At 45.1% G+C, this 14,784-nt stretch overlaps 2 pseudogenes across 2 annotated transcripts; one reads left to right on the top strand and one right to left on the bottom strand.

Moving 5' to 3' along the window:
- Window positions 1–2,520: 2,520 nt before the first annotated feature.
- On the bottom strand, window positions 2,521–3,739 carry LOC105554032 (annotated as a pseudogene). Its single transcript, XR_001008261.1, has one exon. The product of XR_001008261.1 is annotated as a putative heat shock protein HSP 90-alpha A4 (transcript).
- A 3-nt stretch (window positions 3,740–3,742) lies between these two features.
- On the top strand, window positions 3,743–5,453 carry LOC105554033 (annotated as a pseudogene). The gene is made up of 2 exons (XR_001008262.1): window positions 3,743–4,036; window positions 4,166–5,453. The product of XR_001008262.1 is annotated as a heat shock protein HSP 90-alpha pseudogene (transcript).
- Window positions 5,454–14,784: the final 9,331 nt, after the last annotated feature.

Below are 14,784 nucleotides of genomic sequence, written 5' to 3'. Positions count from 1 at the left end.
TGTAAATGACGAGTTGATGGGTGCAGCACACCAACAAGGCACAAGTATACATATGTAACAAACCTGCACGTTATGCACATGTACCCTACAACTTACAGTATAATAATAATAAATAAATTAAAAAAAAAAAAAAAAGTTAATTGTAAAGTTTTCTGAGTTAAGGGCTCTTGAATAGTGAAAAGAACTAATATTCATTGACTTTTGTTTTTCCACTTTTTAGTATATTCATTTCATTTACATCAATATATGCAAGCTTTAGCAAAGCCCAAAGTGACTGAAAATAGAGCTACAATAAAATGGCCTTTGCTGATGGCTATGCATCACACTTCTGTGTATCCAAAATCAACATTTGTTCAAGGTATTAAATTATCCTTGTCATCCACTATGTTTTACAAACTTCCACAGGGAGAACTGTAACTAAGCTAATGTTTGCAAGGATTTGTAGGTGTCTACTGTTAATGTGCATGGAGTAAATAGTTTTACTGCTCTGCACTCTTCATTTTCTCCTTCGAGTTTTGAAGACATGATGATATGCCTCAAGAGAGTAGCTGTTTTCTGATGACATGTATTTATTAAGGAAATGCACATAAACTTCACGGGGAGGTAGGCAGCACATTTTTAAGGATTTGAACGGATTTGAACACATTCCATAATGATTGCTTTCTGAAGCAGACAGCAATGTGTACTCTGTATTTTAAAACACTGAAACTAACATTTGAGTATGTTAAGGTCAATTTGCAACAATTTCACTAGGAAGAGATCATTCAAGAGGCATGACAAAAAATGGCTACACAGTTGAAAAGTGAACATGAGGGTTTTAGCATCCTGCAAGTTGCTCTGTAACACACATTCTGGAAAAATACTGTAGCTAAGCAGAGAGGGGAGGGGAGATAGAGTGAGTTAAAACCACTTAGTAATTAGATTTCAGGTTATGATAGGAAGACGGCTATATTTGTGTGAAAACTGCAAAACTATACCTTGATTTCAGCTTTAATCAGTAAATCCAGGGCATTTTAAAGCTATTTAGAGCAACTAATCGTTGATGGCATTGGGGGACAATTTTACAACTAATGACATAAAATATACAAAGTATTTATTAAACCTTTTTATCTACTAGAATTTACTTGTTAACTCAATTTTGTAGTAATTAAAACATCATAAGCATCTCAGAACTGTTTCAAACTTTTCAAAGCTGTGCATTCCACTCCAAAGCCCATAATACCATTATAGGTGTTCTGTCCAGAAGGAAAATTAATATGGAGGAATAAAACATAGGGAGGAGACACTTTTGCATATCATTTTAACTATGTTCACATAATGCTTGTAGATGTGCCAACAAATAGTGAATTTGAGATCTATAGAACCCTTCAGTCTTATGGAACCCTTCAGTCTTATGATGGAACATATCATCCCATCTTTTAAGGAAAAAGAGCTACTTTCTGGCTAATTACTTACATTAGCCCATCAGAAGATGAAAGTATCTATACAGTTTTTATTTAATTATTTTATCTGCCATTGGGCAATGTTTTTCAAGAAATGTTTCAAAACTTTACTTGGAAAATATCACTTGTTTCAGGAAAAAACAAAGTATGAATAAATATTTAAATATGAAAATTGTAATTTTCATTGTATGTCTAAAAAGCAGAAACAACTGATAAGGCCCCAGTTACAGCCTTTGTGTAAGACCTTTTCCCTTTCTTCACTATGACTTGGGAAAGTAGAGACAAATCTGTCTAGTTCAGTAGTGTTCCTAAGAAATGCAGTGATGGCTGTTCTTTTACGTTGCCCTGTAAATCAGAGGTTTCACTTATGTACTGGCCACAGAACTGGTGTGTACATAACAACCATTAACTAGGCCACATTCACTCAAAGAAAACATGTTTTTAATTTGGTATTTTGCAGTATATATGGTCCCAAAGAATACATACAATAATTGACTTTCCACATCAGTGATTCTAGAATCATGAAAACACACATGCACAGAGACATAAAGAAAAGAAATAACAGTAAAGCTCCATCTTTAAGCCAAGTGAAACATGTTGGCTTCTTGCAGTCTAAACTTTTCTGACATTGCTTTAAAAGAATCCAAATTCCAATATAATTGTATGTGCAAAAGTTAGAAAGCATAGACTATCAATTCACTGCAGCACTAAAGATGCATTCTCTTTTATAAAAGGTCACTATATATTTGTTTTCTGAAGGAAAACTTTTTCATCTCACAAGGAAAAGGAGGTAATGTGCTGTATCCCAAGCACTTACCACAGTGACTGGAAAACAGGGAATGGATAAGCTTTTGTTGAATCAATAAATACATGACTAAGATGTCCACGTGATGTCAATGCATTTTTACCTCCCGTTAGCAATTTTAGCATGGGCTTTGTGGTGTTATTTAATAGGCCACATTTAAAGTCATAATATATTGAGTTTTTGAATTGTTATTGATGCTACTTAATGTTCAAAATGGTAAAGGAGTGTACATGTAAAATAGAGTTTCTCAATCTGAAAATCACAGTTCCATTATTTTTTTTTCTTTTAACTCATCTGTATTTGTTACAACTTCAAGCCGAATGTGACTCAAGCACTACATTTTCATCCACAAGACTGGGTCTGAGTTATTTTTGAACAGCTTTATGATATGCTTAGGTAGGCTTATAACTTTGCTCTTCCAAATAATACTTTTCTTTGGAAAACAAGCCCTGTGGAGAGTTCCTTCCATCAAGTTGCTTCAGTTTAACCTATCTCTAGAGGACTAGTACATGCAGAATTGGCAACTACAGGGGATAAAAAGTTCAAAAAGTAGATCCTACAAGATGTAACAAATACTTTTCAAAACATCAAGGTATAGCTCAGGAACACTTCGATAACAAGATTTGGTCTACTTAGGAATCTGGCTTGATAGCCAAACACTTTAGACCACAAAGTTAACATCATGTTACATACATCTTACAACACACGTTACCCCAATCTGTTAAAATAAACCAATGTGAAACTAAAAGAGCATTACTAGCTCTGCTTTAGTGCCTAAGGCATCACAGCATCACTTAGAAGTAGACAGAAATCTTATCTTCCCCTTAAAGTAGTTGTTGTCATGCCACACAGACTTTTTAATATTAACAAAAATAAAGGAAAACATCCTCGAAAATATATTATCAGAGGAATTATAGAGTGTTGAACAGGTAAGTAATCCCTCAGCCGGAGGTTAATCTACTTCTTCCATGTGTGACGTGTCGTGATCTCATTCGAGTGGCGGCATTTCTTCAGTTACAGCTGCACTGGTATCATCAGCAGTAGGTCATCTTCACCAATACCCAGACCAAGTTTGATCATCCTGTAGATCCTGTTAGCATGTGTCTGGTGATCTTCCAGACCGAAGCCAGAAGACAGGAGCATAGTTTCGTAAAGCAAGATGACCAGATCCTTCACAGACTTGTCATTCTTAATCAGACTCTGCCTTTTGCCTTAAGGTCTCAATAATGGAATGGTCAGGGTTTATCTCCAGGTGTTTCTCTGCTGCCATGTAACCCATTGTTGAGTTGTCTCTTAGGGCTTGAGTTTTCATGATTCTCTCCATGTTTGCTGTCCAGCCATATGTGCTTGTGACAATACACCATGGAGACGTCACCAATCAGTTTGACACAACCACCTTTTCAACTTTTTTCTTCAATATGTCTTTCATGATTTTTCAGAGGTTCTCAAACTTTGTTTTTTTTTTCCTCTTCCTGTTTCTTTTTCTCTTCTTCATCTTTGGCATCCTGGTGCTGCTGTATTGTGGACCCTGTGCAGTCTCTTAGCCAAGATGCCTGAGGAAACCCAGACCCAAGACCAACCGATGGAGGAGGAGGAGGTTGAGATGTTCGCCTTTCAGGCAGAAATTGCCCAGTTGATGTCACTGATCATCAATACTTTCTACTCAAACAAAGAGATCTTTCTGAGATAGTTCATTTCAAATTCATCAGATGCATTGGACAAACTCTGGTATGAAAGCTTGACGGATCCCAGTAAATTAGACTCTGGGAAAGAGCTGCATATTAACCCTGTACCAAACAAACAAGATCAAACTCTCACTATTGCGGATACTGGAATTGGAATGACCAAGGCTGACTTGATCAATAACCTTGGTACTGTCACCAAGTCTGGGACCAAAGCGTTCATGGAAACTTTGCAGGCTCGTGCAGATATCTCTATGATTGTCCAGTTCTGTGTTGGTTTTTATTTTGCTTATTTGGTTGCTGAGAAAGCAAATGTGATCACCAAACATAATGATGATGAGCAGTATGCCTGGGAGTCCTCAGCAGTGTGAATAATCATTCACAGTGAGGACAGACACAGGTGAACCTATGGGTTGTGGAACAAAGGTTATCCTACACCAGAAGGAAGACCAAACTGAGTACTTGGAGGAATGAAGAATAAAGGAGATTGTGAAGAAACATTCTCAGTTTAGTGGATATCCCATTACTCTTGTTGTGGAGAAGAAATGTGATAAAGAAGTCAGCGATGATGAGGCTGAAGAAAAGGAACACAAAGAAGAAGAAAAAGAAAAAGAAGAGAAAGAGTCTGAAGACAAACCTGAAATTAAAGATGTTGGTTCTGATGAGGAAGAAGAAGAAAAGGATGGTGACAAGAAGAAGAAGAGGAAGATTAAGGAAAAGTACATAAATCAAGAACTCAACAAAACAAAGACCATCCGGACCAGAAATTCTAGTGATATTACTAATGAGGAGTACGGAGAATTCTACAAGAGCTTGACCAATGACTGGGAAGATCACTTGACAGTGAAGCATCTTTCAGTTGAAGGACAGTTGGAATTCAGAGTCCTTCTATTTGTCCCACAACGTGCTCCTTTTGACCTGACTGAAAACAGAAAGAAAAAGAACATCATCAAATTGTATGTTTTCATCATGGATAACTGTGAGGAGCTAATCCCTGAATATCTGAACTTCATTAGAAGGGTGGTAGACTTGGAGGATCTCCCTCCAAATATTTCCCATGAGATGTTGCAACAAAGCAAAATTTTGAAAGTTATCAGGAAGAATTTGGTCAAAAAATGCTTATAACTCTTTGCTGAACTGGCAGAAGATAAAGAGAACTACAAGAAGTTCTATGAGCAGTTCTCTAAAAACATAAAGCTTGGAATACACGAAGACTCTCAAAATCAGAAGAAGCTTTCAGAGCTATTAAGTTACTACACATCTGCCTCTGGTGATGAGATGGGTTCTCTCAAGGACTGCTGCACCAGAATGAAGGAAAACCAGAAACATATCTATTATATCACAGGTGAGACCAAGGACCAGGTAGCTAACTCAGCCTTTGTGGAAAGTCTTTGGAAACATGGCTTAGAAGTGATCTATATGATCGAGCCCATTGATGAATACTGTGTCCGACAGCTGAAGGAATTTGAGGGGAAGACTTTAGTGTCAGTCACCAAAGAGGGCTTGGAAGTTCAATTATTTTAAACATTTTTCTTTTTTATGAAGCTAATATTCTAGAGGAAGAAGAGAGGTAAATGCTATATAGTAAATAAATAGGTAAATGTTAAACATAACTTTGAATAGTCTTCAATGAACAGAAAGGGGGAAATTTTAGTATGGAATAAGAGGGATCTGGCTAAAGGGAGAGATGCTGAGACCCCTGGAAGACTCAGCCATGGCACTGCCTGGGGTGGCTGCTTTGGGTGGAGAGGGCTTCAGGGAGAACACTCAGTTGGAAGGACCTGCTGGGTCTAGGTCTTCTTCCCGGGCATGCACCTCAGGCCAGGTATGTGGGCACCTACAGGGCGGAGGCACCAGACCACCTTAAAAATGACCCCTAACATTCGCTTTCACTCTGAGACTGTTTGAAACGCTGGCTGCAAAGGAGGCTGGTCTTGAGGCTGGCTAGTCAGGAGGCTGCCTAAGGGGGTCCATGATATTGGTGACAAGGGAGGCTGGTTCTGAAGCTGACTGACTAAGCGGCTGGCTAACAAAATTACTGAGAGGCTTCCTGGAAGGTTGGCCAAGGTGCTGGCTGCATGGGAGGCTGGTCTAGTGAAGGACTGTCTTGAAAAGCGACATAGAGGCTTGCTGAGAGGGTGGCTCGCTGCGAGGTTGGCCAAGAGCCTTGTGAGAGGCTGTCTGAGAGGCTGCAATGAATACTTTATCAAAGGCCTGCTGAGATCCTGGCAGGCTCAATCTGGCTAAGAGTCTGAATACAAGGCTGGCTTCTTACGAGCCTGGCCTAGAGGCTGGCTGCACGGGAGGCTAACCCCGTGGCTGTCAAGGAAACTGGTAGAGTGGCAGATTGGCTGTGCAAGAGGCTTGCTGCATGGCTGTTAAAAACGCTGGCTGCATAGGAGGATGGTCTGGAAGTTGGCTGGATGAAAGATTTGCTTAGAGGCTTTCTGAAAGGCTGGATCACAGGCTGGCTGTCTGGGAGCCTGAACGGGAGTCTGAGAGACTGAGCGGCTGCCTTCAACGCTTCCTAAAATGCTTTTTTGAGTTTCACAAGATGAATTTGCCTAGGAGGCTGGGTACCAGGTCGGTCTTTTTGGAGGCTGGCCTAGAGCCTGACTGCATGGGAGGCTGGTCGAATGACAGCAGAAGGAGAGGCTTGCTGGAACACTGTTCAGAATGCTGGCTGCATGGGACGCTGGTCTTCAGGCTGGCTGGCTAGGAGGCCAACACAGAGGCTTGCTGAGATGCTCGTAAATAACCCGGATGAGAGACTGGCCGATTAGGAGGCTGGCAGAGAGCCTGTGTGAGAGGCTGTCTGTCTGAAAGACTGCCTTAAATTCTTGCTAAAAGGCTTGCTGAGAGCCTTGTAGGTTGAGTCCACCTAAGACGGGTGTCAGGCTGGCTGGTTAGGAGACTGGCTGCAAGGTGCTCTGAAAGCCTAATGGCTCTGCTCAACACATTTCTCCCGGGAAAGGACAGCGTCCAAGGGCTTCACCAGACTGCGATTCCTACTGGAGTGGGGCCGGGTGTGGCACAGAAGGGCAAAAACAAGCAGCCGGGACTAGGGAATGGCGAGTGGGAGGCACAGGCTCTCTCTTAACAGGTGGCCTCAGCTATGGAGAGGCTCTCTGCCACTGCTGTCAAGGGCGTGATGAACCCGGACCACCCAAGCACCTTTGGTCAGCTGCTACACCAAACACTCTTAAGTCATTCACTGTGGGGAACTCAGGAAGATCCACAAAGCTGCCTCCTGGGGACACAGCTGGAAGCTATTGGGGATGACGGTGAAGACGAAGAAAATGGACCTGAGCATAAGAGATGCGAAGAAGAGGTGCCATGCCCTACCTGAGCTGGGGCTGCAGGAGGAGGTGACAGCTTTTTGAAGATCGCCCCTTCAGCGTGGGCTGTGGGGGTTCCAGGGACGAAGCGAGTAAGTGGAGGAGTGGAGCAGTAGCGGGGCAGCAATCCTGGGCCCCGGGGTTTGGGCCTTCTTCCCAGGCATGCCCCCCGGGCCAGGGATTTGGGCACCTGCAGGGTAGAGAAACCAGACCACCTTAAAAGCAATCCCAAACATTCCAAACATTGGCTGCTTTCTCCTTCTTCACTCTCACTGAGGCTGTTTGAAATGCTGGCTGTAAGAGAGGCTGGTCTTGAGGCTCACTATTCAGGAAGCTGCCTCAAGGGCTCTCTGAGAGGCTTACGGGGAGGCTGGCCACGACACTGGTGGCATGGGAGGCTGATTCTGAAGCTGACTGGTTAAGCGGCTGGCTGGAAAGCTGGCCAAGGGCTGGCTGAATGGGAGGCTGGTCTAGTGAAGGAGTGTCTTAGAAAGTGGCATAGAGGCTTGCTGAAAGGCTGCCTCGCAGGGAGGCTTGGCTAACAGCCTGTGTGAGAGGCTCTGTGTCAGAGAGGCTGCCATAAACACTTGGTAAATGGCCTGCTGAGATCCTGGCAGGCTGAATCTGGCTAAGAGTCTGAATGCAAAGTTGGCAAGTTAGGAGCCTGGCCTAGATGCTGGCTGCATGGAAGGCTGAGAGGCTGGCGAGGAAAGTGGCAGAGTGGCAGATTGACAGTGGAAGAGGCTTGCTGGATGGCTGTTAACCATCGCTACATGGGAGGTTGGTGTGGAAGCTGCCTGGATGGGAGATTCGCTTACAGGCTTTCTTAAAGGCTAGATCAGAGGTTGCATGTCCGACAGCCTGTCTGAGAGCCTGTGTGAGAGTCTGTCTGAGAGGCTACTATCTTCAATGCTTTCTAAAATGCTTCCTGAGAGTCTGGCAAAATGAGTTTAGCTAGGAAGCTGACTGTCAGGCTGGTTTTGTGGAGGCCAGCCTAGAGTCTGCATGGAAGGATGGTCGAATGATGGGTTTTCTGGCAGGAGGAGAGGCTTGCTTGAAGGCTGATCAGAAAGCTCACTGCATGGCAGGCTGACTAGGAGGCCGACAGAGCCTTGCCCAGAACCTAGAAAGGCTGGTCGACTAGGAGACTGGCAGAGAGCCTGTGTGAGAGGCTATCTGTCTGAGAAGCTGCCTTAAATTCTGGCTAAAAGGCTTGCTGAGAGCCTGGTAGGCTGAGTCTGGCTAAGAGCCTGGGTGTCAGGCTGGCTTGTTAGGCAGGCCAAGAAACTGGCTGCAAGGTACTGTGAAAGCCTAACAGCTCTGCTCAATGAATTTCTCCTGGGAGAGGCCAGAGTGTCCAAGGGCTTTGCCAGACTGTGATTTCAACTGGTGTCAGGCCGGGTTTGTCAATGAAGAAGGGCGAGGATGAGTGGTAGGGCCTGGGAAATGGCAAGAGGCAGATGGGAGCTCTCAACAGCTGGCCATGGCCATGGAGAGGCTCTCTGCTGCTGCTGTCAAGGGCGGGATGAGTCTGGAGAACCCAAGCACTTTCATTCAGCTAGTCTACACCAAAGACTCAAGTAATTCACTAAGGAGAACTCACAAAGATAAACAAAGCTGCCTCCCGGGCCATGGCTGCAAGCTACAGGGGATGATGGTAAAAATGACAATGGATCTGAACATAAGAGATGCGAAGAAGAGGTGCCATGCCCTACCTGAGCTGGGATTGTAGGAGATGACAGCTGTGGGAGAACTGCCCCTTCAGAGTGGGGTGTGGGGGGCCCGAGGACAGAGTGATCAGATGGAGGAGTGAAGCCGTGGCGGGGAAGCAATCCTGGGTCCTGGGGTCTGGGCCTTCTTCCCGGGTAGTCCCCCCAGGCCTGGGATGGGGGCGCCCTACAGGGCGGAGGGACCAGTCCAACTTAAAAGCAACCCTAACATTCACTGCTTTCTCCTTCAGTCCCACTGAGGTTGTTCAAAATGCTGGCTGCAAGGGAGGCTGACCTTGAGGCTGGCTATTCAGGAGGCTGCCTAAGAAGCTCTCTGAAAGGTTTACAAAAAGGCTGGCCATGACATTGGTGGCATGGGAGGCTGGTTCTGAAGCTGGCTGGCTAAGCGGCTAACAGTACTGAGAGGCTTGCTGGAAGGCTGGCCAAAGCACTGGCTGCATGGGAGGCTGTTCTAGTGAAGGACTGTCTTGGAAAGTGGCATAGAGGTTTGCTGAGAGGCTCACTGGGAGGCTGGCCGAGAGCCAGTGTTAGACACTTTCTGACAGGATGCCGTAATCGCTTGCTGAAAGTCCTGCTGACATCCTGGCCGGCTGAATGTGGCTAAGACTCTGAATGCAAGGATGGCTTATTAGGAATCTGGTCTAGAGGCTGGCTTCATGGAAGGTTAACCCAGAGGCTGGTAACAAAAATGGTAGAGTGGCAGATCGGCTGTGCAAGACGCTTGCTGGATGGCTGTTAAAAATGCTGGCTGCATGGGAGGTTGGTCTGAAAGCTGGCTGGATGAGAGATTCGCTTAGAGCCTTTCTGAAAGTCTGCATCAGAGGCTAGCTAGCTGGGAGCCTGAGAGCTTTTGTGAGAGGCTGTCTGAGAAGCTGCCTTCAATCCTTCCTAAAACACTTCCTGAGAGTCTGGCAAGATGAATTTGGCTAGAAGGCTGGGTTGTAGGCCTGTTTTTTGGAGGCCGGCCTAGAGCCTGGCTGCATGGAAGGATGGTCAAAATGACGGGTTTCCTGGCAGGCTCTCGGAGAGGCTTGCTGGAAAGCTATTCGGAATGCTGACTGCATGGCAGGCTGGTCTGCAGGCTAACTTGCTGGAGACCGACACAGAGGCTTGTTGGGATGCTTGCCAAGAACCCAGAGGAGAGGCTGGCCAACTACCAGGCTGCTGGAGAGCCTGTGAGAGAGGCTGTCTGAGAGGCTGCCTTAAATTCTTGCTAAAAGGCTTGCTGAGAGCCTGGTAGGCTGTCCAGCTAAGGGACTGTGTGTCAGGCTGGCTTGTTAAGAGGCTGGCCTAGAGGCTGACTGCAAGGTACTGTGAAAGCCTAATGGCTGTGCTCAAGGAATTTCTCCCGGAAGAGACCAAAGTGTCCAAGGGCTTTGCCAGACTGTGATTTCAACTGGTATCAGGCCGGGTGTGTCGACAAAGAAGGACGAGGATGAGTGGTGCATCCCCGCCTGGGAAAGGGTGAGGAGGCGGCGCAAGCTCTCAACAGGTGGCAGTGGCCATGGAGAGGCTCTCTGCCGCTGCTGTCAAGGGCGTGACGAGTCCAGAGCACCCAAGCGCCTTCAGTCAACTGGTCTACACAAAAGACTCTTAGGTAATCCACTATGGAGAACTCAGGAAGATCCACAAAGCTGCCTCCTGAGGGTACAGCTGGAAGCTGCAGGGGATGATGGTAAAGATGAAGACAATGGATCTGAACATAAGAGATGCAAAGAAGAGGTGCCATGCCCTCCCTGAGCTAGGATTGCAGGAGGTGGTGACAGCTGAAGGAGGATCGTCCCTTCATCTTGGGTTGTGGGTGGCCTGGAAACGAAGGGAACAAGTAGAGGAGTGGGGCGGTGGCAGGGTGGCAATCCTGGACCCCGGGGTCTCGGCCTTCTGCCCAGGTAGACCCCCCAGGCCTGAGATTGGGGAGTTGTGCAGGGTGGAGGGACCACCCCACCTTGTAGGCAACCCCAAACTTTTGATGATTTCTCCTTCACTCCCACTGAGGCTGTTTGAAATGCTGGCTGCAAGGGAAGCTGGTCTTGAGGCTAGCTAGTCAGAAGGCTGCCTAAGGGCTCCCTGAGAGGCGTACTGGGAGGCTGGCCATGACCTTGTTTGCATGGCAGGCTGGTTCTGAAGCTAGCTGGCTAAGTGGCTGGCTAATAGAATTACTGAGAGGCTTGCTGGAAGGCTGGCCAAGGCGCTAGCTGCAACAGAAGCCGGTCTTGGGAGGGACTGCTTTGGAAAGCGGCATAGAGCCTTGCTGACGGGCTGGATGAGCTGGCTGAGAGCCTGTGTGAGAGGCTGACAGGCTGCCGTAAACACTTGCTAAAAGGCCAGTTGATAGCCAGACAGGCTGAATCTGGCTAAGATTCTGAATGCAAGGTTCGCTTGTTAGGAGGCTGTCCACTGGCTGACTGTATTAAAGGTTACTTGACAGGATGGCTAGGAGGTTGTCCGAGTAGCAGGTTGGCTGGCTGGGTAATGTGTTTGTTGGAAGATTGTTCATAACGCTGGCCTCATGGTAGGATGTTCTTGAAACTGGTTGTCTAGGTGGCTGGCTTACAGACTTCTACTGAGTTGCTGGATAAATGGTTGCTTGGCTGGAAGTCTCACCAACAGGCTGTGTGTCGGACAGCCAGACTTAAAGTCTTTCTAATGGTCTTGCTGAGAGACTGACTGGGCTCTGGCCAGGAGGTTGGGTGGAAGAGTGGCTTTTTAGGAGGCAGGCCTAGATACTGTTTGAATGGGAGGCAGACTGAGAGGCTGGGCAGTAGGCTGACTGAGTGGCTGGTTGTCTGGCTTGGCAATAGGCTTCTGCTAGGATGGCCAAGATGTTGGCTATGTGGGAGGCTGGTTTTGAGGCTGGCTGACTGGGAGGGTGGCTTAGGGGCTTACTGAGAGACTTGCTGAGAGGCTTGGTGGGGAGATGCCTGAGATTCTGGCTCCACATGAGACTGGTCTTAAAGTTGGCTGGCTGGCAGTCTGGCTTAGAGTCTTGCTGAGAAGCTTGCAGAGCGGCTGTATGCAAGGCGGGTCGGATGGAAGGATGGCCGAGAGCCTGCGTGAGAGTCCATCTTTCGGACAGGCTGCCTAAAAGGCTTATTTAAAGTCTTGCTGAGAGCCTGGCAGGCTGCATTCAGCTAATAGGATGAATAAAAAGCATACTTTTTAGGAGGCTGGGCTAGTGACTGGCTGCATGAAAGGCTACCCACTAGGCTGGCTAGGAGGCTAGCCAGGTGGCACGTTGTCTGGCTGCACAAGAAAGCTTGCTGGAAGACTGTTCGAATCACTGGCTGTGTGGGATTCTGCTCTTGAGTCTGGCTGCATGGGAGGATGGTTTACAGGCTTGCTGAGAGACTAGATGGCTGAGCAGCTGGGTAAGAATCTGGCCAGCATGCTGGATGTCTAGGAGCCTTGCCAAGAGGCAGGCAGGCTGGATGGCCAAGAGGTTTGATGGGAAGCTAGCCATGATCCTGGCTGCATGAGAGGCTGGTCTTGAAGCTTGCTGACTGGAAGCCTGGCTTAGAGGTTTGCTGTGAAGCTGGATGAGAGGCTGGCTGGCTGGTAGGCTGCCTTACAGGCATACTAAATGTCCTGCTGGTGAGAGGTGAAGCCAGCTGGAATTCCTGGGTTGAGTGGGGACTTTGAGAACATTCTGATCTTACAAGAGATCATTGGCTCCATTGGCTGCTGCACACTGGCACATTTCAGGCTACACTTTCATCCGCACTGCAAACACGAGACCAAGGTTCTTTACCCCTTCAACCTAGCGAGCATACCATTTTAAAGAAAACATTCCACATTGAATTCATGGAATGGAAAATAATAAAGGTTAGCAAAGGCTGGTTGAGATTAAAAGAGCCATAACAACCAAAGTTAATATATCATGTTTGTTTAGATCCATATTTAAAGCAATACTTTTCAGATAAAGGAGGAAATGAGATACTGTTCAGACAACAGAGGAAACTGGACTAAAAGCCTCATATAAGCTCATATCAAAAAAATCATCGTAAATTTGGTCAGACGTGATAAGACCATGGCTGTGTAAGAAAATGTTAATGCTATTTCAGCAAAGTCTCAGGATACAAAATTAATGTACAAATATCACAAACGTTCCTATACAACAACACCAGACAAGCAGAGAGCCAAATCATGAATGAACTTCCATTCCCAATTGCTACAAAGAGAATAAAATGCCTAAAAATCCGGCCACTAACAAGGGAATTGTAAAACCTCTTCAAGGAAAACTACAAACTGCTGCTCAAAAAAATCAGAGAGGACACAAACAAATAGAAAAACATCCATGCTCATAGACAGGAAGAATCAATGTCATGAAAATGGCCACACTGCCCCAAATAATTTATAGATTCAATGTTATCCCCATTAAACTACCATTGACATTCTTCACAGAATTTGAACACACTATTTTAACATTCATGAGGCCAAAAAAGAGCCTGAATAGCCAAGACAATCCTAAGCAAAAAGAACAAACCTGGAAGCATATCTGACTTCAAACTATACTACAAGACTACAGTAACCAAAACAGCATGGTATTGGTAGAAAAAGGACACACAGATCAATGGAACAGAATAGAGAACTCAAAAAAAAAAAAATACTGCACGCCTACAACAATCTGACCTTCAATAACTGGCAAAAACAAGCAACAAGGCAAGAATTCCCTATTTAATAAATGATGCTAGGAGAACTGGCTAGCCATATGCAGAAAACTGAAACTGGACTGCCTCCTTACATTTTATATAAAAATTAACTCAAGACAGATTAAACACTTAAATGCAATACCCAAAAACTATAAAAACCCTAGAAGAAAATCTAGGCAATACCACTGAGGACATAAGCACGAACAAAGATTTCATAACAAAAACTCTAAAAGTAATTACACAAAAAGCAAAAATTCACAAATGGGATCTAAATAAACTAAACAGCTTCTGCACAGCAGAAAAAACTATCATCAGAATAAACTACAGAATAAGAGAAAATTTTGCAATTTATCCATTTGACAAAGTAATATTCCAACCAATTATGTTAGATTTCTGCTGCCTTTTCATTAGATACCCAGATGATCTATTCTTTCTAGTTAGTTCAACAATATGAGAAAATGAATTAGCTTTTTTATAAAATCATCCTATGTTTCTGGATAAATCTGAAATCTGAAGTTCAATAAAGAATGTACTATTTTATTTTTTTAGAGACAGAATCTTGCTCTGTTGCCCAGGCTGAAAGTGGAATGGTATAATCTTAGCTCACTGCAGCCTCCAATTCCTGGGCCCAAGCGACCCTTTTGCCTCAGCCTTCTGAGTAGCTGAGATTATAGACTTGCACTACCACACCTAATTTTTTGTTGTTGTTGTTTTTGTAGAGATGGGGTTTTGCCATGTTGCCCAGGCTGGTGTTTAACTCCTTGACTCCAGCAATCCACACGCCACTGCCTCCCAAAGTGCTGAGATTACAGGCATGAACCACCACACACAACTATAAGGTAACGTTTGAACTCATGTAAAGCAAGGTTAAAAGCCCCACAATGCCAGGATCTGCAACAGCGAGAATTCAGATATAACACAACTGAAAACTCCTCTACAAGAGATTAAACTCGGAGACATCAACTACTTGTCAACAATGTAAAATTGTGTTTCATATGATTAAAATTTTGGACCCTATATATAACCTAAAGGCAAGTTATACAGCTTAAAGAAACACGTAAGCTATAAATTCCATATTAAAGGAATATACATGATACATGCCTATAATCCTAGAATTTTGGGAGGTGGAGTTGGGTGG

Source organism: Mandrillus leucophaeus, unplaced genomic scaffold (genome assembly GCF_000951045.1).
Source record: "Mandrillus leucophaeus isolate KB7577 unplaced genomic scaffold, Mleu.le_1.0 Scaffold6229, whole genome shotgun sequence".
Lineage (NCBI taxonomy): Eukaryota > Metazoa > Chordata > Mammalia > Primates > Cercopithecidae > Mandrillus > Mandrillus leucophaeus.
The sequence above is the reverse complement of the archived record's forward strand: the minus strand, read 5'-3'. Positions and strand labels throughout refer to the sequence as shown.